The 15,561-nt window shown below is 44.8% G+C and overlaps 1 protein-coding gene across 2 annotated transcripts in view; it reads left to right on the top strand.

Annotated features, from left to right (window-relative positions):
- Positions 1-15,561, top strand: part of CRIM1 (cysteine rich transmembrane BMP regulator 1) — a 1,731,222-nt gene that overhangs the window by 114,388 nt on the left and 1,601,273 nt on the right. The window lies entirely within an intron of this gene.

Here is a 15,561-nt window from a genome sequence, read left to right as displayed (position 1 = left end):
GCCTTGAAGAACTTTTCCTTTCCTGTTTTGTCCCCCTGTAAGGTACATGATTGTTGTGTGATATCTGACAACAGGTTGACTCTCATGAACATTTTGGTTGTTGTCAAATTTTCTTCTTTCCATCTGCAGAACATCAGCCTTATCATAGGTTCATAGGTTCATAGGTTGGAACTAGGCTATCGGCCCTAGTGCCTATGCAAGCCTAGCCATAACAATTCCCTGGATCAATTATCTTACTCTTCCTGATGATTTTCAAACTGAGGTTCATGCTTTGATTTCTTCAGACTTCGTCTGCGTTGGTTTACCTACATGAGAGTTTGCTCAGTTGTAGCTGATACAAAACTCAGCAGCTTGTTTACTTTTTGGGGTTAAAAGATGCCATCAGATTAGCCTGATTTTGTGGAGCCTGCACTGACTTCCTATAGGACAGCATACCATCTCTAAGTGCCTTGCTATGGATCATCTTGCCTTTCGTAACCTTAGTTTGCCCTACCGACAGTAGCTATTGTATAGGTATGATTCAAGTCACAAACTGTACTGTAGCTCACAGTGCCTTTTTATGATTCTGTATTATAACCTTGATTCCTGTGGTTGTTGTTCATTTAGTTACCAAAGTTCTCTATTGTGGAACCTTCTTTCAGGCTGGCTTTGGACTATACCCACATTATCCAATTTCTAAAGGCACATTTGTTTGACCAGGCCTACAGTTAACCATTAATTCTTACTGCTTACTAGCAATTATTATAGTCCTTTATTGTGGAGCCTTCTTTCTAGCTGGCTTTGGGACTTGCTGTTTATTAAATTGTAGAGCACCTGGGCTCAGCACTCAAGTAAACCGGAACTTGAACTAATGTTGGTTGAGCTGGCACTTTCCTGTTCTGTTTCTGCTTAGCTTACTTTCTCCTTGCTGTGGTTAAGTTCTGCTATAGGGTTTTATGTACATCTCTTCATTAAATATTTTGTCTACATGACAAAAAGCAGGAAATAACCCCTGCTTCTAGTGCTTTCTGACTGCACCCCTTCACTTGTTCAATCTGTTCTACTTGAATATTGTTACATGTGTATTCTGCATTTGTATTTATTTAAATATATGTGTATGTGCATGTATGTACGTATATATGTATATATATATATATATATATATATGTATATAAATATATATATTTAACTATATATATATATATATATATGTGTGTGTGTGTGTGTGTATTTTTAAGCTGTCAGTTATAATCTGGTAGCATTACATACTGTGGCAAAAAAGGCTATTGGAGACCCCCTTCAGTTGGCAGCAATCTAAATTGTGGCAAAAAAAAACAAACTTTTGTGCTGTCATATGATAGCTACTTTGTTTCTCCATAAAATTGATTAGAAGACCCCCACAAGGCCTAAATATACAGTACATGTAGCATTTTTGATGACATGAACAATAGTGCATGAGCTCAGTACAAAATATTCTGCCCCCTTTTGCTGTGATAATCCATTTCTTGTTGCCCATAGGGACCAGGACCTTCTGACCTTCCTTTGATGGCTACTGTGTTCAGCCTTTACAGACTGGGGGAACTGTAACCTGCCGAGTGGGCACAATCCCAGACAGTCCTACCTATGCTGGTTCTACTATTGCTGCCTCACCACCAGGACAGCGCAGTGGTAGCGTTGTTGCCTCACAGCAAGAGGTTCTCTGGTTCGATTCTCAGCTGGGGTGCCTTCTGTGAGGAGTCTGCAGGTCCTCCCTGCGTTCATGTGAGTTTCCTGCAGGCACTCCGGTTTCCTCCCACGTTACAAAGACATGCATCTGGAGCATTTCTCTCTGGGCCTGCCCTGAAAACTGGCTTTGTTCCAAGTCGGACATTTCTGGTAAACAAATGTTAAATAAATAAATAAATACATTCAGTAAGGCCTGTTGTGGGTTAGTGACAGTGGTTCAGATTCCATAGCACATGAGTTTGAGGCCCCATCTGTTCTAGCAGTTGGGGCAGAGCGTTAGGGCTGTGAGCTGAAGATATTCTTTGTGCTTCACTGTTGCAGTCATCACATTTGGGTTATCTGCCTGCAGGTAGCCCTCAGTCGGCCTGGATACCAGAGTCTTGGGATTTCTGCGTCGGATGCTGTCACTTCTTCCATGACATCAGGTCGTCAGGGGTATAAAACATGCAGACGACACCATTACATCAGTCTTTCTTGTCGTGTGGTGCCTGAAGCAGAAGCAGTTCACAAGTGCCGGTCGGCCGACTCCTGAAATTTTCGTTTTTCTAGTTTCAGACCTGAAGTCTTCTAAAAGATAAGTACCCTGTTGGGGATCCTTTTTTCTTTCTCTAACCGATGTCAGAAAAAATTGTCTTGTCTGTGGAAAGCAAATACCTTAGAGAGATTTTCATTCTTACTGCGTCACCTGTTTAGGCCCAGACCATGACGTCCCTCGCTGTCAGTTTTGTGCCTTGTTCAATGCCCAAACTATTTGTCTTTGGGCAGTTGTTGTAGCTAAATTCTTTCACTCTCGATCTCCATACTCCGAAATGGCTTCGGTAAGCCATCTGACTACCTATCTTCTGAAAAATACGAAAGGATAAAGATAGAGACAGACTGTATAGGTCCAAGGCTGCCAGTGACACGAACGTTAAGCTAGTCACCAGTCTGCACTTTCGCAGTCCCTGATACCCGCTTCTACAGATTCATGGCGTCTACTGAGACCCATTCGGAGTCCGGTATGCCACAAGATGCTTCTTCGACTATGGAACCTGCGGATGTCTCTACCTTGGATGGGTCCGGAGCTGCTGTGAAGGCACCGGCTTCTGAGGGTGTATTCAGGCCTTTCGATTTTCATATTAAACCAAAGACTTCCTTTCAAACCAAAAACACAGAATTTCTCAGGCCTAATGTACGCACTATGCCTAGGAAACTCATGACCAAAGCGCATTCTCAGGCCCACATGCCACAAAAACAAATGATTAGAATGGCTGAAGACCTCATTACTTTAATTAGGGGAAGTCAGCCTTCCCCCTCAAAAAGACCCAGAACTGATTTTCCTTCTGATTCTTCTGATCAGGAATCTGATCACTCTAAACCTTCTGATGTCCAGGACATACCCTTATCTACTTATGAGGATTCTGATGCAGAGGATTCCATTCCCTCTGCTTCCCCTTTAGAAGATTTTTCCTTTGGTGAAACCCTGCACTCCCTTATCCGCTGGGAGATCCAGGACTACTCCCAGCCCAAAAAGAGACTCGGAATTTTTAAGCTTGCCTCAGCACAGGCCTCTAGCTATCCCTCCTGTTCTGGAAATTGTAGATTATGTCTTCCTGGAATCCAGTCTTACCCCTGATACCTTGCCTCCAGCTCCCAGGAAACCTGATAGGTACTATAGAGTGCCTGACTCCCACAAATTCCTTTTTAGGAATCCTACTGTGGATCCAGAGACCATTTCCCAGGGACCTAAAGGCTTTAAGGCTACAACTGCCAAACATCCTATCCCTTTGGACAGGGATTCCAAGGCTTTAGACAGATTGGGTAAAAAGGTATACACCTCTGCTACCCTAGCCATTAAGGCTTTAAATTGCCAGTTCCATATGTTAAAGTATCAGCAACATATTATGGAGCTCATCATCATCATCATCTTTCAGCTTTTCCCGTTAGGGGTCGCCACAGCGGATCATCTGTTTCCATTTCTTCCTGTCCTCTGCATCTTGCTCTGTCACACCAACCGCCTGCATGTCCTCTCTCACCACATCCATAAACCTTATCTTAGGCCTTCCTCTTTTCCTCTTACCTGGCAGCTCCATCCTTAGCATCTTTTTCCCAATATACTCAGCATCCCGCCTCAGCACATGTCCAAACCATCGTAATCTCGCCTCTCTTGTTTTGTCTCCAAACTGTCAAACTGTCCAACCTGGGCTGACCCTCTAATATACTGATTCCTAATCCTATCCATCCTAGTCACACCGAGTGCAAATCTTAACATCTTTAACTCTGCCACATCCAGCTCTGACTCCTGCCTTTTTGTCAATGCCACTGTCTCCAACCCATATAACATAGCTGGTCTCACTACTGTCTTGTAGACCTTCCCTTTCACTCTTACTGGTACCCGTCTGTCACAAATCACTCCTGACACTCTTCTCCACCCATTCTACCCTGCCTGTACTCTCTTCTTCACCTCTCTTCCACATTCACCATTACTCTGAACTGTTGATCCCAAGTACTTAAACTCGTCCACCTTTCCCAACTCTACTCCCTGCTTCCTCACCATTCCTCTACCCTCCCTGTCATTTACACACATATATTCTGTCTTAGCTCTACTGACCTTCATTCCTCTGCTCTCTAGAGCATATCTCCACCTCTCCAGAGTCTCCTCAACCTGATTCCTGCTCTCACTGCAGATCACAATGTCATCTGCAAACATCATAGTCCACGGGGCCTCCTGCCTGATCTCATCTGTCAACCTGTCCATCACCACTGCTAATAAGAAAGGACTCAGAGCTGATCCTTGATGTAATCCCACCTCCACCTTAAACGGATCTGTCACTCCCACTGCAGTCCTCACCACTGTCACACTACCCTCGTACATATCCTGTATCACTCTTACATACTTCTCTGCCACTCCCGACTTCCTCATACAATACCACAACTCTTCTCTAGGCACCCTGTCATATGCTTTCTCCAAGTCTACAAAGACACAATGCAACTCCTTCTGACCTTCTCTGTATTTCTCCAATTAAACAAAAAATGTTGTTGATTCCTGATTGTGCAGAACACAAAAATTTACAAGTGTTAATGCATTCTGATAACCAAGTTGGTAAAAATACTTTGCAATGTGGGTTTGATGCTTTAGAAGTATCTTGCAGAGCTGCTGTCATTGGGTCTGTTCTTAGAAGACATGCTTGGCTTAAGGAACAGAACTTGCCAGATCATGTCAAAGCAAAATTACTGGGTGCACCATTAAATCAAGAGTGTCTATTTGGTAATAAAGCAGAAGTCGTCCTCAAAGGACTGGAGGAGAAAGCTAAATCTATGGAAACTGTTAAAGATTTCTTGCAAGTACAGCCACCTAGATTCAGTAGGCATTGGCCTTCAAAAAACTGGTCTTTTCCAGTCCCTTCCAGGCCTTCTTAGTCCAAGCCCAGGGGCAGCAGACCACCAAGACTTCAGTCTCAGGTTATGCACATATCTAAGCAATGGAGTGCTCCCACTTCCAAAACAGGGAGTAGTAAGCCAGCATCCTATGGTAAAATTGCACAATGACTTATCCTTAACTCCTCCAAGCCTTGCCCAAGTACTTGCACCTTTAGGAGGGAAACTTGCACTGCATGCCAAAAACTGGCAATACAATACCCAAGACAAATGGGTCTTAAATATTGTTTCCCAGGGATACAGATTCCAGTTCCACTCACTCCCATCCATAAGCGGATGGCCAGACCTCCCCACAAACCAGTGGGCAGAGGCCCAAAAGCAAGTACTTTTTCTTCTCAGTATCAAGGCTATTCAACCTGTCCCAGCAGAACAAAGGGGATATGTTTTTTATTCCAGACTGTTTCTGGTCCCCAGAAAAGAAAACTCTTGGCGTCCTATCCTGGATCTGTCTATTCACAACACCTTTTTGGTGGTTCCAAAATTCAAATTGCTAACTCTCCAGCAGCTGCTTCCTATGCTACCAAGGACTCTTGGCTAGCAACCCTATATTTAAAAGATGTTTATCTGCACATCCCCATAAGTGAATCTTGCAGGAAATACCAACACTTCAGAGCAGGCTCTATGCACTATCAGTTCTCTGCACTTCCCTTTGGTTTACCTACTGCGCCCAGGGTATTCACAAAGTGCCTAGCTCCAACCATTGCATATTGCAGGCAGAGAAGAATTCAAATTTACCCATACTTGGATGATTGCCTGATTCAGGCAGACAGTCAGGAATTGCTACTTTAGCACCTGGTATTTGTAAAGAGACTTCTAACTTTACTGGGGTACACCATCAACGAAAATAAATCACAGCTGGTACCCAACCAACAGACTGTATTCCTGGGAGCAAGCTTGAACGCAACTTCCCAGATTGGCATTTCTCACTCCAGAGAAACAATTTTATTTGACAAGCTACTTCAATCTACTGGCCACCAAAACCCGACTATCTGCAAGGAAAAATACTGCAAGCCCTAGGGTTCATGGCCTCTTGCATTCTACTAATTTCATATGCAAGACTGCATATGAGGAAATTTCAGTGGTACCTAAAAAGTCTCTGGTGTCAACATTCTCAGGACCCGGAAACAATAATTCCTATAATTTCTTGTCTAAGGACAGAGTTCCTTTGGTGGGTAGAGGCCTGCAACCACAACAAGGGACTCCCTTTTACTCTACCCCCTGCTGCCCAAACCCTAACAACAGGCACATCACACTATGCATGGGGGGCTCACATGGCAGGGCAGTGCATTCAGGGCAAATGGAACCCAAAGCAAATGCACCTGCATATCAATCAGAAAGAAATGTTAGCTCTACAGAATGCTCTGACAGCCTTCAAAGGCCTTATTCTTCCAGGACAACTATTGGTAAAGACGGACAACACCACAGTTATGTGATACATAAATAAGCAGTGGGGAACCCATTCCTACCCACTCTGCAGACTAGCCATGGTTCTGGGGAACACAGCCTTGAGCAACCAAGTGCACTTACAAGCTCAATTCCTGCCAGGCAAACTAAATTCACTGGCAGACAACCTAAGCAGAAATCTCATGGACCCACACGAGTGGAAACTGGAACCCAAAATATTCAAGCTTTTGAGGAACAGGTGGGACACCAGAGGTCGACCTTTTTGCTTCCCCTCAGAACAATCAGTTGAGCAAATTTTGCACCAGAACTCCCCACAGCCAAGCTTGGAAAGTGGATGCCCTGTCCTTCACCTGGGAAAGCCTCTCAGTCTATGCTTTTCCCCTTCTGCCCCTCCTCTTGAAGATTCTACTAAAAATCAAACAGGACAAGCCAAGGACAATCCTGATTTCGCCAGACAAGCCACGCCAGCACTGGTACCCTCTTTTGAGCAGTATGACAGTGCTACAACCATGGCACCTGCCTCAGATTCCTTCCCTGCTGTCCCAGCAAGTGGGACAGATTCTCCACCCTCAGCTACAGACCCTGAACTTTGCAGCCTGGCTAATCCCCTGAATTCAACACCAGCAACCCTCAGTAAGCAGGTTTTGGATGTCATTCTTGAGGCAAGGAGGCCTAGTACTAGAAAATCCTATTTGCAAAAGTGGAAAAGATACTGTTCCTGGAGCCATTCTCAGGGAATGGCCCCAACTGTGCCCTGCTTACCTCATATACTAGATTACTTAACAGAAATGCTCCACAAAGGCCTATTCTTCTCTTCAATTAAGATTCATGCCTCTGCCATCTCAGCTCATTATAATACTGAGCCTCCCCTCTTTTCTCATCCTGTGGTAAAACGGTTCCTGAGAGGAGCCAAAAATGTAAGAACCCCCCCCCCCCCGGAGAGCTCCCACTCCAGCCTGGAACCTTAACTTTGTATTAGAAAAGCTCACGCTTCTGCCCTTTGAACCTGTGGCTACAGCAGAGTTAAAATTCCTCTCATGGAAAACAGCTTTACTTCTAGCCATCACTTCAGCAAGAAGAGTGTCTGAATTGCAGGCCCTTATGGCAGTGGAACCCTTCATTATCTTCCTCGCAGACAGGGTTTCCCTGAGGACTAACCCATCTTTTATGCCCAAGGTGGTGTCTAGTGTGGCTTTAAACCAGTCCATTCATTTGCCAACCTTTTTTCCTAATCCTCAGAATAAAGGGGAAAGGATCATGCATTCCCTGGATGTGCACAGGCAGTTTAGGTTCTGTCTGGACAGGACTAAGCCTGTCAGAAAACCTGACCAGCTGCTAGTCAGCTTTGCTGCAGGGGCAGAGGGCAAGGCCATTTCAAAGCAAACCATTTCTAAATGGATAGCACACTGTATACATTTCTGCTACAAGCACCATGGGAAACCTACCCCACAGGGGATCAGAACTCATTCCACTAGGGCTACATCTACCTTTAGAGCATTTCTCAAGGGAGTCCCTACCAGGGACATCCTGGAAGCTGCAACCTGGAGCTCTGTGCACACTTTCACCAAGCACTACCACGTGCGTATATTTTCTAAATCCAGAGCTGGATTTGCCACAGCAGTCTTGCAGTGCCTGATTGCCAGCCCTAATGCTTCATAACTACCTCCACCCTTCCTTAGCTTTGGGAATCAACCTAAATGTGATGACTGCAACAGTGAAACACGAAGAATATAGTACAGTTGTGTACACTTACCATAAATGTAGATGTTCGAGTGTATTCACTGTTGCAGTCCTGGTTACCCTCCCTCCTCTTTACGTCTACCTATCTTCTTTGCTTGGCATATCTTATATCATTGGTATTTCTTTTTTGCTGGGGGTGTTACATACCATGTAATTGCTTCCTATTTTGGGGGCACCTGACATCTGTGGCAAGGAAAACTGATGCAATGGCATCGGCTGCATGTTTTATACCCCTGACGACCTGACATCATGGAAGAAGCACAGCATCTGACGCAGAAATCCCAAGACTCTGGTATTCAGGCCGGCTGAGGGCTACCTGCAGGCAGATGACCCAAATGTGATGACTGCAACAGAGAATACACTCTAACATCTACATTTATGGTAAGTATACACAACTGTACTTTCTTGTGATACAGGGTTTGATTCCCTCAGCCCTGATTTGCATACCGTCTGACTTTGAGCAAATCATTTAACCTGTCAGTGCTTGGGAGCAACATTTAATTTGGGCTGTGCTCCTCAGTGGTCCCCTAGACTGAAAGCTTAGTAAACGCCTTTGAGCCTGTAATGTTTTATCTAACTGTACACTGCAGTGGCTTTGTGATGTACACCTTACAGTAGTTCTATGCTTTAACAGCTTTTTGATTATGTGGTGTTAGTCTCTGACCTATGTTATATATATCAATTGTGCTGGTATAGTGGTGGTCTGTTTCACAAACATCAGTGCCTCTGGTCTCCATTTATGAACTTGGTTCACTTGGTTTTTAACTGGCATTACTCAACCGAGTGTCATTTTTATCACTACCTGAAATAACTGCATCTGTATAGTCACTCTCTTCAGCATAGAGAAGGGTTAACATTGTAGGAGGTAAACTTTATTTAACTGTGACCTTCTAGGCAATCTTCAATTCCTCAGTTTGTTTAGGCTTGGATTGAGTCTTCACAACACCATGGCTTATAAATCCTGCACTAAAAGACTGAGGAAGTCAGCTGGGGATAGAAAAAGGGCTGCATTTTCCCAGCTTGCATATTTTGGTGAAGGAAAGGTTAGAGCTACTGCTTCCAGTCACTAAAGATCGGGTGAGAGTACAACACTCACACAGTAGCTTAGGGATACACCAGCAGATGTGTGCAGAATTCAGCAGTAGCCTCATTGTATACCCTGTATGTGATGGTGAAGTTGGAGGTAGGACATAACTTACACCCCCCGGATTCTCAAAAGCTTGCACGGAGTACAAGATGAGTGCAGGAGTCCACGCAGGCAATATATCTGCCGTGTGATCCAGGAACAGCCTGCAGGGGCGTGCACGAGAGCTCCAGTACTAATCCTGCATGGACTAAGCCCTGGTATGCAAATCACCTAATTTGCAGGATAAATCCATGCAAATGAGGTGATTTTGCAATCCAGGAAGCTTGCAATAGTCCGTGCAAGACTAGTGCTATCTGCAGAAATGTACTCTGTTAGTAACCGAGTACATTTCTGCAAACTACAAAATGGAGCTATGACAGCTCCAAATAAAGGCTGCATATCACTGAGTAAGCATGCCAGTGGCCAAGTATAAGGCCATTGGCATTGCAAACTGTTTAAAAAAATGAAAAAAAATTTTTCGCCGATCTCGGCTGTCTAAGCATAGGGCAGGGGCTTGCAAACGGGATTGGGGGGGAAATAATAAAATAAACTGAAAATGACCATTCTAACAAAAATCAGTATTCTGCCATGCAAGGCAATGGCAGGCAAAAGACAGTTTGGCCAGTGAGTAGTGGTTGCTAAGGGGGGAGGCTCAGTATAGGACATGTAACTATGCATTAGTAGGCAATCCTATGCAGATGAGGGAAAGGTTAGTGAATCCCAGATTTTTCCAGGGTGTGAGGCAGGTCCCAAGAGTGTAAGAGTATAAATAGCTGGGTGCAAGATTAGGATATAGGTGACATCATGGGGGTGTGTGTCAGGCATATTGTAAATGGATTGGAGATCTGTGGCTCAAGATTGCTCCTAGATTGGCACAGCTAAGCTAGGGGTGTGTCTAAACCTGCCTAGCACACTTTACAAAGTGTAAGCAGGTGTGCGCACTGCGCACCAGGTTTTACAGGAAGAAAAAGGAAGTTAAACCAGGTAAAAGCAGCTCTGTACACATATGAGCACTCTGTTTGCGCTGCGTGCACACGAGCTTAAACAGAGAGGCAATGGGAAGAGAAAACAACAGTAGGAAGGTAATCAAGGAGAACTAGCTTAGCTAGAAATGTATCAGAATCAGCCAATTACACAGGCAGCAGACCAGCCCAGCCCAGCACACCACTATAAACTATGCAAACACCATTCCCCCTTGTATTTTCCAAAAACTCTGCACCACAGGTGTATACAGACGGAGAAATTTTACAAAACGAAAGCAAGAGAAAAAATGTTAGAGGCTGCTTTTGCTTTCATAAACCAGCATGTGCTAGAGGCTGAGGGTGGTGAGGATGTGAATACTGCTGAGCAACCCACAGTGAGGAGGCGGAGAAGAGTGTACATACCCAGGGTAACCTACCAAGGGCTACATGAGCTGGAGATAGTGGAGCGCTAAAGGGTGGACAGGGACCTCTTACAGCAAATTGTTGAGCTGTGCCGGCCACGCCTCACACACAGAACTAACAGAGGGAAACCCATCCCAGTGGATACCAAGGTATGAGTAGGCCTAAGAATACCAGCTTACAGGTACCTTCCATAGGCCAACTGAGGATATGATGGGGATTTCACAGGCATCAGCATCCAGGGTACTCCACCATTTCCTGGATGCCATGTCAGCACATGTCAGTGAGCATGTATACTTCCCCATCACCAGTGAGGCGTTTGCCAGCAATATGCGTCTCTTCCACCAAATAGCAGAATACCCTGAGGTAGTGAGTGCAATAGGCTGCATGCGCATACGCATTAAAGCATCACCAGGTGAGCGGGGTAGGGTCTACATCAACCACAAGGGCTTCCCCTCCCATCAACTGCCAGGTCGTGTGCGATGCCCAGGGCATAATAATGAATGTGTGTGCTGGCTGCCCTGGAAGCTACCATGATTCCTACATCTGGCATCTGACGCAGCTGTACCAGACATTTGCCAATGAGGACATCCTACACAGTCACCTAATGGGGGATGCTGGATATGCACTGGAGCCATGGCTGATGACACCCATCAGAAATGCACACACACCGGAACAAGAACTCCATAATGATGCACACGAACAAACACGAATCATGAGTATGTGTTTGGAATGCTCAAGTCACGCTTCCGGTGCCTGGACACATCCGGTGGAGCCTTGCAGTACTCACCAACTACATGTGCCATGTTACACAATATGATCCTGTGGAAACAGCTGCATCAGGAACAGCATGGGGCAGGGCCACACAGCCCCCCACCAGTGCCAAGGCTTGCAGAGGAGGAACAACCTGAGCCTGCCCCAGTAGGCAGAAAGAGGCGTGCCCTGTATGCCCTGGCCTTGGCAAAGAGGCAACACATAGCACATGCACTGACACGGTAGGGACCCAGGGAATGACACCTCTCTCTGACTCGCACATACAGTAAAAGGGATGCCAAACATGACACTACCTGTGCTCAACCATGTATAGGGAGTGTATTATGTGCATCCGACATAGGCAGCCCTGCAGCACCACCCTAAAAACTGTGACACCCACAAGGTAAGTGACTCACACATGCCAGTTGGGGGGGGGGGCACATACCCAACAACAGTCACAACCAGCAGGATAGGTGTAGACAAACACAAAGAAATGCTGTACTATGGCCTTTGAATGAGCCCCATGGGTAACCACTGCCCCAGGCCCACACAGACAGACTACAGCAGGCCAGCCAGTTGGATGTAAGTTGTGAAGGCTAGGAAGTCAGAAACTAATATGCAGATTGTGAAAGCGAAGATCTGTAGTACACTGGTATGCCTCTAGCCAGCATGATAGGTAAGACTACAGACTGAAATGGTGTACCCAACATACCAGTACAGTCCTAGCAAATGTGTAAAAGTGTAAGGTGTGCCCCACCATCCTACGTACACTTATAGTAACAGTCAGGTATCCTCCCACCCCTGTGTAGAAATGTAGAAACAGTCATGTGCCCCCCTGCTATGCAGAAAGGTAGCAACAGTCCGTGCCAAATGACCGATGTATACCCTGCAAACACAGCATGCTACCTGTTGGTGTACAATACAAAGGTCAGCACCGCAGTACAGACTACCTGGACGTGATCCATACATGCAATATAGATGGCCATACTGGGCATGCTCACACACTTAAACTCATGAAGGCCATGTCAGCAAACACCAGTGGACCAGACATATCTGGCAGTTGCAGTTCTTAGTGCAGACACTTGTCAGTATGCACCACTCCTGCCTTGCACACACAGTGGATAGGAATACATACATATATGCAAGGACAACACACTATAATAAGCCAATGATAGACGGACATAGATGTGTTGAAGAGAGTGACCATGACAAGGAGCGATCTGGGCCTGTCCCACCCAGCACACAGCCAAAGGGCCCCAAACACATGAGGTGCAGGTGTCACTCAGTGCAGATACTAGCCACCAGTGCCTGGCAGCATGACTGCGTGTAGCACGTGCCAGCTGTGCAACATGAATGTACAAGGAAGTAGTCACCTAGTAGATGTATACACGTACCTGTGGCATATGACCCTGTGTGTGCCCGCATGCAGCATGTCAACCCCTACATAAATGTGTTACGGCCCATGCACACACCGCCCTCCCCATAGCAGTATCATGACAAGCCTGCTGAGGTCATCCAATGTGAAATGCACCTTTGGGAGAGCTGTAGCTTACTAATCCCCATGGCGTGTCTCATAACTGTGTACTGCTGTAGTGATAAACTAGTTAGGTAGTATTCCTAATCCCAGACTTGGAAACTGTGTGAGTGGGTGTTTGTGTGCGTGTCTCTTGGTCCCTGACTGTGTAGAGAGAAATGCTTTTTAGGCTACTCACATTCCATACAGTTCAGATACACAACTTTGGCAAGGCAGCTGATGCCACTTACCTAGAAATACACCTATGGGGAAAGCATAGCCCAGTAAACTCTGTAGCGCGTCCTGTAACTGCGTACTGCTGTAGTGTGATAAAGTAGTTAGGTAGGTGTTCTAACCCCAGACCTGACAAGTGTGTGTGTGTGTGTGTGTGTGTGTGTGTGTCTGTCTGTCTGTCTGTCTGTCTGTCTGTCTGTCTGACTGAGTAGAGAGCACTGCTTTTTAGCCCATTCACACCCTGTGCAATACATATATACAACTTTGGAAAGGCTGCTGATGTCACTCACATAGAAATACACCTCTGGGAAATTCCTAACCCAGTACTCTACATAGCGCGTCCTATAACTGCGTACTACTATAGTGTGATAAAGTAGTTAGGTAGGTGTTCTAATCCCAAACGTGGCAACTGTGTGTGTATGAATGTGTGTGTCAGTTTGTCTCCGTCTGTCTCTGACTGAGTAGAGAACAATGCTTTTTAGGGTACTCACACTCCTTAGAATTCATATACTCAACTTTGGCAAGGCTGCTGATGTCACCCACCTAGAAATACACCTCTGGGAAGGTTGTAGCTCAGTAATCTCTGTAGCATGTCCTGTAAATGCGTATTGCTGTAGTGTGATTTAGAACTGTGGTAGGGTTCCATCTTCACCCGTGGCAGTTCTGGATGGTTTGTGTTTGTTCCATTGTCCATGTATGGAGGAATGCATCATAGGCTACTCACTCGCAGTACCTTTCAAATGCCCTAATTTGGCAATCCTACTGATGTCATTCATTGTGAAGTACAACTTTGTGGAAAAAGGTCTTTAGTAATCCCTGTGGTGCGACCTGTAACTGCTCCATGCTAAATTGTGATATAGGCCTTGGTCAGGGGTTCAATACCGACACTTGTTGGTTGTGGATGTTTTGTGTGTGTGTCACTGTCTGAGTAGGGAGCAATGCATTTTAGGCTAGTCACTCGCAGTACATTTGAAATGGCCTTCTTTGGTAATCCTGCTGATGTCATTCAATGTGAAATACACCTTTGGGGAAGACGTACTTCAGTAATGTCCGTGGTGCGTACTATAACTGCATAGTGCTGTAGTGTAATAATCTAGTTAGGTAGGGGTTCAACTCCCATACATGACAGGTATGTGCATGTGCATGTGTGTGTGCGTTTGTAACTCGGATTCTTTGTAGAGGTGGGGGGGGGTGTGACACCTGTGGGCAATATGGAGGGGGTTTTACCTATTTCTTTTATGGTGGCCCTACTGTATATCACAATGTCAACCAAACAGGGATAACAGATGTAAATTAGCTGAGAGGCTGGGATGCAAAGCCATACCCATACATGTGACATCAAGGCCAGCCACTTGTTTGGCTGTGGGGGGGATGCCTATTCGTACAAGACGTATAATGTGTGTGTGGGGCCTCTCAACCCCATTAATGGTGCATATGGACATATGTGTATTTGTTAATCTGTCATTGCTATCTACAGATGTATGGCCATATATACCTGTATAGATTTATATATCTCCTAATATACATATAACTATGTCTGTATACACCTACATAGATGTATATCTGCATACACATATGTAACGTGCTTGTGGATATGTAGACATGTAGGTGTAGACACATATATGTGTCGATTTAGGCATATGCATGTATATATGTGCATATATATTGATATATATGCATATAGTTTTAGAAATTAATATATATATATATATATATATATATATATAAATGTGTATATATATATATATATATATATATATATATATATATATATATATATATTATACATATATATATACATATCTAGATATGCTGTATTTGTTTAGGTATTAATATAGGTACATACACATGCATCTAAATGTTGGTATACATTCTCTGTACTGTTGCATGACTGGACTGAATTATATGTTTCTGAAAACATCAAGTCTCTTTGTATCTGTCATGGCTTAGTGGTAAATCATTTTGTCTATGGTTTGCAGGGTCTTGGGTTTGAGCCTTGCAAGAGCTGTTTATTTTGTTGCTGGGCAGAACACAGCCCGTTGGATACACAGTGATTAAGGCACTTTAAAGCAGTTGTACGCAAGTTTCCGCGGAGCTAAGCAATGCCTACACAGGTTAAACAATTCAGCAGCTAACTGAGTATAAGAAACTGTAACCAGACTTTAGCAGTGCTTACCTCCACGCAAACCCACGTACAACTGCTTTAAAGTGCCATAATCACTCTGTATCCATCGGCCCTTGTTCTGCCTAGCAACAAAATAAACAACCTCTGCTAGGCTCGAACCCAG

The sequence above is a fragment of the Protopterus annectens genome, chromosome 1.part2 (genome assembly GCF_019279795.1).
Source record: "Protopterus annectens isolate FY-2018-M chromosome 1.part2, PAN1.0, whole genome shotgun sequence".
NCBI lineage: Eukaryota > Metazoa > Chordata > Ceratodontiformes > Protopteridae > Protopterus > Protopterus annectens.
This window is presented reverse-complemented; position numbering and strand designations above follow the sequence as displayed.